The following is a 9,494-nucleotide window of genomic DNA, read 5'->3' as shown; positions in this document are numbered from 1 at the left end:
CAAATGAGTATTTTAAATATTCATCTTCATCACTTATACACTCCTGCATCTCAAACACATGATCCTCGACTCATATTTCACGCTCATTCCAGGTGGACATCACGTCAAGGCTCCCAGCAGCGGACCGAGTCACCGCGGATTGATTTCAGCGTCTGAAAGGAGCGTAACTCAACCCACTTCTATCACCTCTAAATATTACACGAGTTTTGTTCATCCGTTGGTATCTGACTAATTATCAACAGCAGGTAAATGGAACATGGGCAGCTCGGCCTCATATATTAGGGGAGAAACAGACCTCGGACCTCAGAGCTCCAGCCGGTGATGAGAAGCGGCTCTGCGTAAAAAGCCTGGAGGGAGGTTGAGGAGCCACATTGAGGCCCCTGGTGGCCCTGAGGGCTGCTGCTGCTGCTGCTGCTGCTGCTGCTTACCAGAACATCAGGCCACATCAGGTTGTATTGGTTTAACTAGTTTTGGTGGTGACTCTTTTTTTTTTAAGTATTAAGTAACATCACAAATCTTTCGTATTGCAGAGGTATTTTTATCAGATAGGAAACTGAACGCAACCTACGCTAACGGGAGGCTGTAAATACAGAGTTTGATAATCATTAGCCTTCTGGATGTGGTTATGTGATCCTGCAGTATCTCCACACAAGAACTGCAGCCTCATCAGCATCAGCAGACTAAAACTAATCTTGAGGTGGGGGGTCTGGGAAGACCTGAGGCTCAATATCTAAACATGCATGATGGCCTGGAACATTCATGAAGTGTCTGCAGCAATGGTCTGTTCAATAATCTGAATGGAAACACTGATAAAGCAGTAAAAAAAAAACCATAACAAAGGAGATTCTTTCCCTCTCTCTCTCTCCATTGCAGTGCAGGTAAAAGCACCTACTGGGCCTGCAGGCCTCCTCTCTGTTCCATTGAAGGCCTTAAGTATGAAAAACACCCACCCTCCACCCCAGTGGGAGAATCTTAATTTACTTTAATCATTGCAGAAGCCTTGTTATGATTGTAAAGTAAGACTATTTTTTTCCCTGTAAAATAGCTGACAGCCTGATGAAAAGCGATACATTTCAAATGTAGTCATGTTTATTTCTTCAGGCTTAAAAAAAAACACTTCTTTGATGATTTACTCCTGCCTTGTGTGTGTAATTAGCCAACAATAATGGCTATATGTGTAAATAAATGAGAGGGGGGCGGGGGGGGGGGGGTGGTGGTGGTGGTGGTGGTGATGTCCCAAATCGGTGAGAACCTAAAAGTAGGGGGTTGGTCCTTATTATTCGTCAGGAAATCGTTTAATCCGGGGAGACAAAACCAATCCTCGCCGGCTCTGCCTCCAGCAGTCCTCCTCGCTGCCTCGAAGACCCACCTAATACTGATACTTGAGACCCCGGTGCCTGAGGCCGTGAACGCCGCAGAGCAGAGGAGACGCAGGCCGGTTGGATTATTCGCTCGTTAGATACTGAAAAAAAAAAGAAAACTGCGTGTTTTCTGTCGGGAATCAGGTGCAGGGAGACCGGATTGAGTGAGTTTGTGTCCCAGAAAAACGTCCGCTATCATGAACACGGCTGCAGCGGTACGTTTCGTACTCTTCCAGATCCCTAAAGGAAGCTCAACTATTTTAAAGGCCTATAAAGTTCAAATAATACATCTAAAACGATCTACTCAACCTAACATTTATTTTGTTATTTTTTTTCTGGTTCCCCTCCCCACGTAAAGTAAATCTCCATTTTTAGTCTCACACTCCGTGACGCTTTTGTGCGCCTGCGCCTTTAAAAAGGTGCACTGGAAGAGCACCTTTCTTTCTGCCAGTGTGCTTGTGGGACGCCCAGGTAAAAGGGAGGAGGAAGAGTTTGGAGGGCGAGGAAAGCGGGAGAGAGGAGAGCAGAGGAGAGAGGAGAGGAGTGGAGCGCAGGGCTGAAATTGACATTTGATACTCAGGAAGTTCAGGACGCCGCTTGGATTTCTTTTGTTTCATTGTAATTCTGCGGTCCTGCTGCGGGTAACACGGACACCGGGAGTCCACCGGTGCGGTGCTCCAACACAGCTTCACTAGTGGAGGCTTCATGAAATAATAATAAGTTTAAGGAGGAAAATGTCGGATGGGTCCGAATTCAGAGCAGTTTGTAGCTTCAAGTATGACGCACAGCGATGGACTCGGAGGAAGGTATGAACTACATTTTCCATTTTCACTTTAGTTGGATTTGATTTATTTCAAATAATCTACCACGAAATCTGTAAAACGTACGGATAAAAAAAAATGAATAAAGATGAAAATTCAGATGGCCGTGTTACCCCTAAAACTGAATATAGACTCTTTAAAAAAAAAAAAGGTCATGAATAATTGCTTTTTGTTTAATTCAAACAGAAATCTAAAGATAAATGTGTGTTTTAGAGTGGCCCTAAATAAAAGGTGGGACTATTTGGTTTTGCTGTAATCTCTTGACCTGATCTACATCTAAACTAAAATAATGACATTTCTCCTCGGTGAAATGAAGTAGTTCTTTTACGCATCTTCACTGTTTTTTGTTTTTGTTTTTGTTTTTAAGTTATTTCACGTAAAACCCGATCTTTTCCGGTACAGGTCATCTCATTGCACCTGCCTTTTAAACTGCCATGGATGACAAGAGCATATAGTGGAAGATCCCGTGTTTTTGTTCTCATAATCCCATTTATTCATGTTTTCAGGGCCTTTTGTGTACCATTTTGTACAAACTACATATTCTGAGTGTAAATTAAAAACAAGATCGAATTTTTAGAACCTGTCTGAAAAGCCTTTTGACCGTGAAACGCGTCAGGTTTGCATGACTTGACAGTGAGTTCGGAGCTCGCTGCAGGACTTAGAGGAGTGATAAATCCTCCTGAAATAACCGTGAAGTTGGGGGACTTGTAGATTCTCTGTTCAGACAAATGCGATTAACTGAAGGGGCTTTGGCGCTGCTCTGATGTTAAATCAACAATGGCAGAGACCAAAAAAAAAAAAAAACAGCAAAAAAACAAAAACCTGAGGCCGGGAATATTCACGTTACAGCGGAACAAAAAAAAAAAAAAAAGAAAGAAAAAAAAAAGAAGAAAGAATCCTGGTTTTAAAATGACGTGGTGAATTGTATTCAATTTCTTTTAATCTTTTTTTTTTTTTTGGAGCGATAAACATATAATTCCAATAACTTTTGCTCAATTTTACAGTCACGTGAATTAGGATAGAGATTGTCTGTATGATTTGGTGTTGGGGGGGGGGGGGAATCAAACAAAAAAATATTTTGACATGAATACTCTCATCAGACAGGGTGGTTCTGGTTTGTGGTTGCTATGTTTTGATAGCAAAAGAAGATTTTTGCAAGTGCAGACTAAAAAAATAATGCTTAATTGTTGGATAAGAAATGAATAGTAGATCTACAGGAAAGTAATATTCATATAAATAAAATCATTTTGGAAATGAATTCCTCTTCCGATCGATCAGAGACTGTTACGTAACAACGTATTAAAAGAACAATCCCATCTCATTCTTAACTAATTAAGGTACGGAGGGGAGAAGAAAAGAAAAAAACAAAACAAGAGAAGCCCTTTAAAGGACACAGGTTCTTTTGGACTTTTAGTGTTATTGATTTCTCCAGGAAATGGCAATGGGATTCTTGCTCAGGGAGCCATTTGGGCGTCTGAGGAATCACTTAGTACACGGTTTTTGATCGCTGGAATCAATGGGAGCTCCATGCACTGCAGGACCCGGGGTGAGAGAGAGCTAATGGCTGAAGCAAGGGTGGGGCGTCTGGGCCCAGGCAAGATGAGATATTAAAAAAAAAAAAAAAATGAGCTGAGGATGCTTTGTTGCTTCAGTTCCAAATTCTCTGACAACACATATCACAAGGTCAGGAGAAGCGCTGGAGGTCATGATCGTCATTGCTTGGGTGGATTTATTAGGAACGGAGAGAGAGAGAGAGAGAGAGGGAGAGAGAGAGAGAGGGAGGATGCAGCCAGCTATTTTGCAGGATCGCACTGAAATACCAGGGAATTCAAGAACATGTTTCCAAATTTAAACTAGCTTATACCATTTTTAGTTGGTAAGATAACAAAAGACTAATGAAGGCGGACTAATTAAACACAGACATTTACCTTGAGCGATGCACTTTCTGTTCTGTCAAAACAGATTTACCCGGCCTTAAAGTTAAAATTAGCAGCCGGATCATGATTACTTTCTCAGTAGCAGATTAATTGGGCCTCTGTTGTCAGTCATGCTGCCAGGAAGGAGAGTCAACAATGCTGCAGAGGTAATTAAGAGGTCAAGTTTAAGACCTCCATGCTTGTTTCAGTTACTCGTGGGTTAAAAAAAACGGTTTGTTTCTGTCATTCTCTCCAGTGAAATCTTGCGTATTTATATTTATTATTTGCCGAATTAAATCCAGTTTAGCGTATCGATTTAAAAAGGCAGGTTCGATCAATTCCTCTTATCGTCATTTTAGTCTTCCACGCCAAAAATCTAAAAGAAACACAGCAGAAAGAAACAAAACGACATCTAAACTGATTAAGGATAATGAAATGTTTAATTATAACAGCAGCGTTGTCCACCTGCCTTGTCAAACTTAACTATCCCTTCCTAGAAGTCTTAAGATGGCGATTAGCTGTAAACAGTTAGATGAGGATGTTTGCTAACTCCTGGGATTGTCTTATATTTAGTTACCAGCATTGAGACACACACACACGCACACACACACACACACACGCACACACACGCACACACACACACGCGCGCGCGCGCCTTTGACCTGTTACTCAATATGTGGATCAACCCCCTGCAATGCAGTGCAATTGATTTCAACTGCTCCTCTTCCTCTGTAATGCCTTGCTTCTTCCCCCTCATCTTCGTCCTTCCTCCTCTCCGTTTCTCTCTCTCTCTGCAGGCGGTTGTTTCTGCACAGCAGGAGCAGCAGCAGCAGCGGCGGCGGCGGTTGCGGCGGCGGCGGGCTAGTTTGCATAGTTTTTGCTTTGCTGGGTTGAATTCTCCTTCACCTTGCTGTGATAATGACTCCTGTTCTGTGTATGGCACTGGTAGAATTCACTGTGAGAGCACACTATCAGTGAATTACCATAGGGCCATAAACAGAGCAGAGAAAGAACCACTTGGTGATGTCCGTCCGTAGCTGCTTAATGTCTGACGGGACGGGAATGGACGGGCGGTGGGGGGTGGGGTGTGTGTGATGTAATGACTCTGGTGCAGCTGTATGAACTCGGGATGCTTTGACATCTCTCTGTCACCTGATGTGTCGCTATGACAACAGCCGATTGCCACTCCTCTTCTCTGCCCATTTTGGCACTAGCACATTTTTGCTTCTGTATATATACTTTGAGCAATTATGTGTAGTGCCAATATAGGACGAGACAGACTTCCATCGCTTGCGGGACCCCTGAGTTCTCCTTACTTTTCACTTTTGTCGCCACTCCCAGGCACAATTAACAGAAATGTACGTGAATGCCGGCGAAGCCAACGCTTCATTAGTGTTAGCGTGACCACGTTCTCTCTCCGGTGGTGTTTGGCAATGGTAGAACTCACACTGGTGAGGTAGTTGGATCCGGTGGTTCTAGACTTGCCAACTACTGCTTGAGAGCGTCCACTGCCGGCTAAAAAGAAAAGAAAGTCCTCTCTAGCGTCAAGTGGTGAAATAACTTCAGGATATCGTAGCGAGTGAGTGGCTGAAGGTGGTTGAAGGGTGAGGTGAGACGAGATTTCTCCCCTGCACACCGCAGCCTCAGAGCTCCCGTGACTCGATGGAGAAACTTCAAGTTGTGTTGGGAACATGCAAGAACCTCCATCAGCTAATACTCCCGTTCAGGTTTTTGATTTCTTCTGGGAAAGTCGCACTTTAAAGATGGCAGTTGAAAGGAGAACAGGCTCCCATCTCGATATGCGTCTCTAGATTGATTGTATTAAGTTGAGAATCGGGCCAATAAGACCTATAAACCCATTTCAACCTGGTACAACTGGGTCGTTCTACCTCTAAGACCTGATCCAACGTCAGTGTCATTTTAGCTGTTCAATTTTTGTGAGGGAAAAAAAAAGTATTTCATGAACAGTTTGGCAAAGGCAAATAATTTCAAGCCTTATCCTTAAATTTCAGGTCTCTTTCTGCTACAGAAGCAGAGAAGTAAAAGTTTTAGTGGATGTTTACCAACTAAAACCCTCACGTACGCCACTTTTTGTTCTTGTGCAGACATTTCAAGTCTTTTGTAACAGAAGAATTTCCAATCAAGCAACGCAAAATGTTGTTGTGGCCTTGTTGATTGTCTTCTGTTATGAGCTGAGACTCAGTTTAGGGCAAGGGGTTCTCACCCTTTCAAGCCTCGCCTACTTTTAACACCCCTGTAAGGGCCTTAACATTAGTAGCACTATTCTTGATTGACGATGGATTTCACTGAACTAACCAACTTACTGTTTGGATACATTTTTTGAGTAGATTATTCCGGTAACATGGAATAGGAGACGGCGTCTTTTCTGTAATGCTGATGAATCATGATTGGAGATGAACTGATCTTCAGCTTTGACAGCTCACGTGAGTTCCACAGCTCTGCAGGGGCGAGTGACTCACTAGTCTAGACGTTCAGCTATCCTGCTTTTAACCAACCAACAGGGGGGTTCCTCTCTTAGCTCTGTGGCATAATTGGCAAACCGTGCGGTGTCGTCTTACCCTCCTCTTTCAATGCCGCCTCCCCCCTCTCCTCCTCCTCCTCCTCCTTCTTCCCAAAAGAAAAGGGCGGAGAGAGTAAGCGAGCGGGCGAATCTCTCTCAGATGCTGCTGTAACAGTTCTGGCTTGAAAAACGGCTACATACTGAGCTCCATATATCTGGGTCAGGGTCTGCTAATGTAGGTGACAGGGGGATCTGGGGATTAAACCCCTCTTTATCTGCCTCTGCATAAATCCTGCTTTATAGCCTACACTTCAGATTTAGCTAATATGATTTGTATTGTTACCAGTTTGCCTGCAGGCGAGCTATGTTTGATTTACGTTGTCATCAGACTCTTCTGCTTTTGTGTGCGTCGGCCATGAAGGCAGACAGAGAACAGGTAAGTATGGTGATCTATAGATAGTTGACACAAAAGAGCTCAGCCGGATGGCTGAGTCGGGTTAGCTGTGTTTCCAGCTCGTGTTACAGAACGTATAACGCGGAACGTGTTTGCTGTGTTTATGCACCTGCCGATGCGATGCCAATAAATACTTTCAAAAGACTGATCGACTTGTATCATCCTCCCTCTCAGCATCACAAGTGCATTGTGGGATTGTCATTGCCGGGCCTTCTCCAGATGGGCCGAGCAGCTCAGGTTACACCGCATTTTTCAGTGCCCCTCTCTATCCCACAGCCCCCTTTCTCCATCTCTCTCTCTCTCTCTCTCTCTCTCTCTCTCTCTCTCTCTCTCGCACACACACATACACACTGTTTCCTGGGTGGCTGAGACAGTACCTCGCCTGTGTTCCGTTGCAGCCTGCAGAGCATTAGTGAAATACGATTATCATTGTTCTTACGCAGCGTCTGGACTGGAGGTGGGCAGAGGTGTGATTTGGGAAGTGGAGGAGGACGCTTGATCAGCATCCTGTCTGCTAATGCGTTGAGCAAAATGGATTTATAAAGAAAGCTTCCCTGCATTTAGTTTGCAGTATGTCTTGTGAATGATTTCAACACCGGACTGTTGTAGGAGTGAGCATGCAAGGTGCTTGTATCACCAGTTTTGATGCATGTGTGTACCCATGTGGCACAGTGTGTACTCATGCGTGCAGGCTTGCAGGGGTGTAGCGCCAGGGATGCAAGTATTAAGACACGATTAGTGGAGATTAAAGCCCTGCTCTAGAGTCTGCCTGCACGACTCCAAGCAACAAGAATGACTGACCCCTCCCTCATCAAGCCCCCACCCCCCCACCCCCCACCTCCCCTGTGGGGCCAGGCCTACTGAAGCCCCGACTGCAGCCTTGTTCGTTGGATCAATAGCCGTCTCCGTCTCTCCTCTTCTCCACTAAACATATTGCCTCCAGGATGGAAAGCCAGCACTCACAATGCTGCACCTTCACTGCGTAGATTAGACAGTATTAATGACATCCAGTCAGGTTCAAAGTCAGTTGATGGATGTGATGATTGGAAGAGTGCACCACTGCGGCGATGGTGGTGGTGGCGGTGGTGGTGATGCACAGTGACGTAACAGTGTTCCACGCAATGCAGCAGTGTCCGGTTCCCTGGAAAACCACAGCTGTGAGGCCAAGATGAGGCCTCGCACGTTCTGTCAGCAACAGCTCCGAATTAATTCACCCGTAACTATCGCGTGCTGTTGATTTAAGAAAATGTATTGAACTTTAGTGAAATAATCTCAATTTATGTGACAAATGCTGTTGAAGAGGTTGTTTTCAGTGGGATGCTGGCTTCAAATTGAACCACAAGCCCACATTTAAGAAAAAAATAAAGCGTTAATCGGGTAGATAAATTGTCTGGGACTTTGTAATCTGCCTCACACTACTAAAAAAACACAGGTGGCTTTCCTCAAGTACAAAAAAATGTCCTAAATTTATAATATTTTAGGAATCTGACTCTTACATATTCTCCATTTATGTGTGTTTTGTGTGTGTGTTGTGTGTGTTATGTGTGTATGTGTATTCATATAAATATGTATCCTAGTTTGCATGTACTGAGGCTGATATTTATCGGGAAGAACTTTAGGTTTCCCGTTGCTTTTTAATAGGACATACACATATTCAAGAGCAGTAACGGGTTTGTGGGCATTTGCAGGAATGTGACGATAATTTTTTGTTACGAAAATACACTGCATTCCTTTTTGACACTAAAATGCTTCCATCATTGCATTGCCCAATCCCGTATGGGGGAATAATACATCTTGTCAGTAGTTTTAATGGTTTTCAGTCTGAGTTGAATGTGCTGTATGTTTTCTAATTTCATGTAATCTCTGGAAATATATGTGTTTTGTTCATTTTCTTAGTGAGGAATGAGAAAAGTTGTTACCAAAGCCATTTTAAACGTCAATGCTTTTCATCGTGAAGCTGAAGGTTTTATGATGAATGTTTGGAGAAGACGCTCTCTCTCTCTCTCTCTCGCTCTCTCCCCCCCATTTTTAATTTAACCATGTTGTAAGTCAGATGAGTCAGCTTCAACAATGCATCATGATGTCTTCAGTCTACCTAAGTGGATGGAGGGTGCAAAGAGAGAGGGAGAGAGAGAGAGAGACAGACTTGGAGGAGGGACAGCCTTAGGTTGCATGAGGCCTTTTTCCAAGAAAGCATGCTAATAAGGCCTCCATAATCTGCGGTTTGACAGACATGCGTGCCACAACCTCACAAGGACTTTATAAAAAAAACTTTTTTCTACGGCCACTCTGCGTTCTTGACCGTTCTCCAGCTCACGAGGGATCCATTCTAAACTAAAAGGGAGAGGAACACATAAAAGAAGAAGGAAAATGGGATCTTTTCATCTGTGTGAATGGTTCAATTTTAATCTGGAGGAAGCG

Source organism: Aulostomus chinensis, chromosome 4 (assembly GCF_037954235.1).
Source record: "Aulostomus chinensis isolate RoL2024-O1b breed Wild chromosome 4, RoL_Achi_v1.0, whole genome shotgun sequence".
In the NCBI taxonomy this organism is placed as follows: Eukaryota; Metazoa; Chordata; class Actinopteri; order Syngnathiformes; family Aulostomidae; genus Aulostomus; species Aulostomus chinensis.
Note: the sequence above shows the minus strand (reverse complement) of the source record.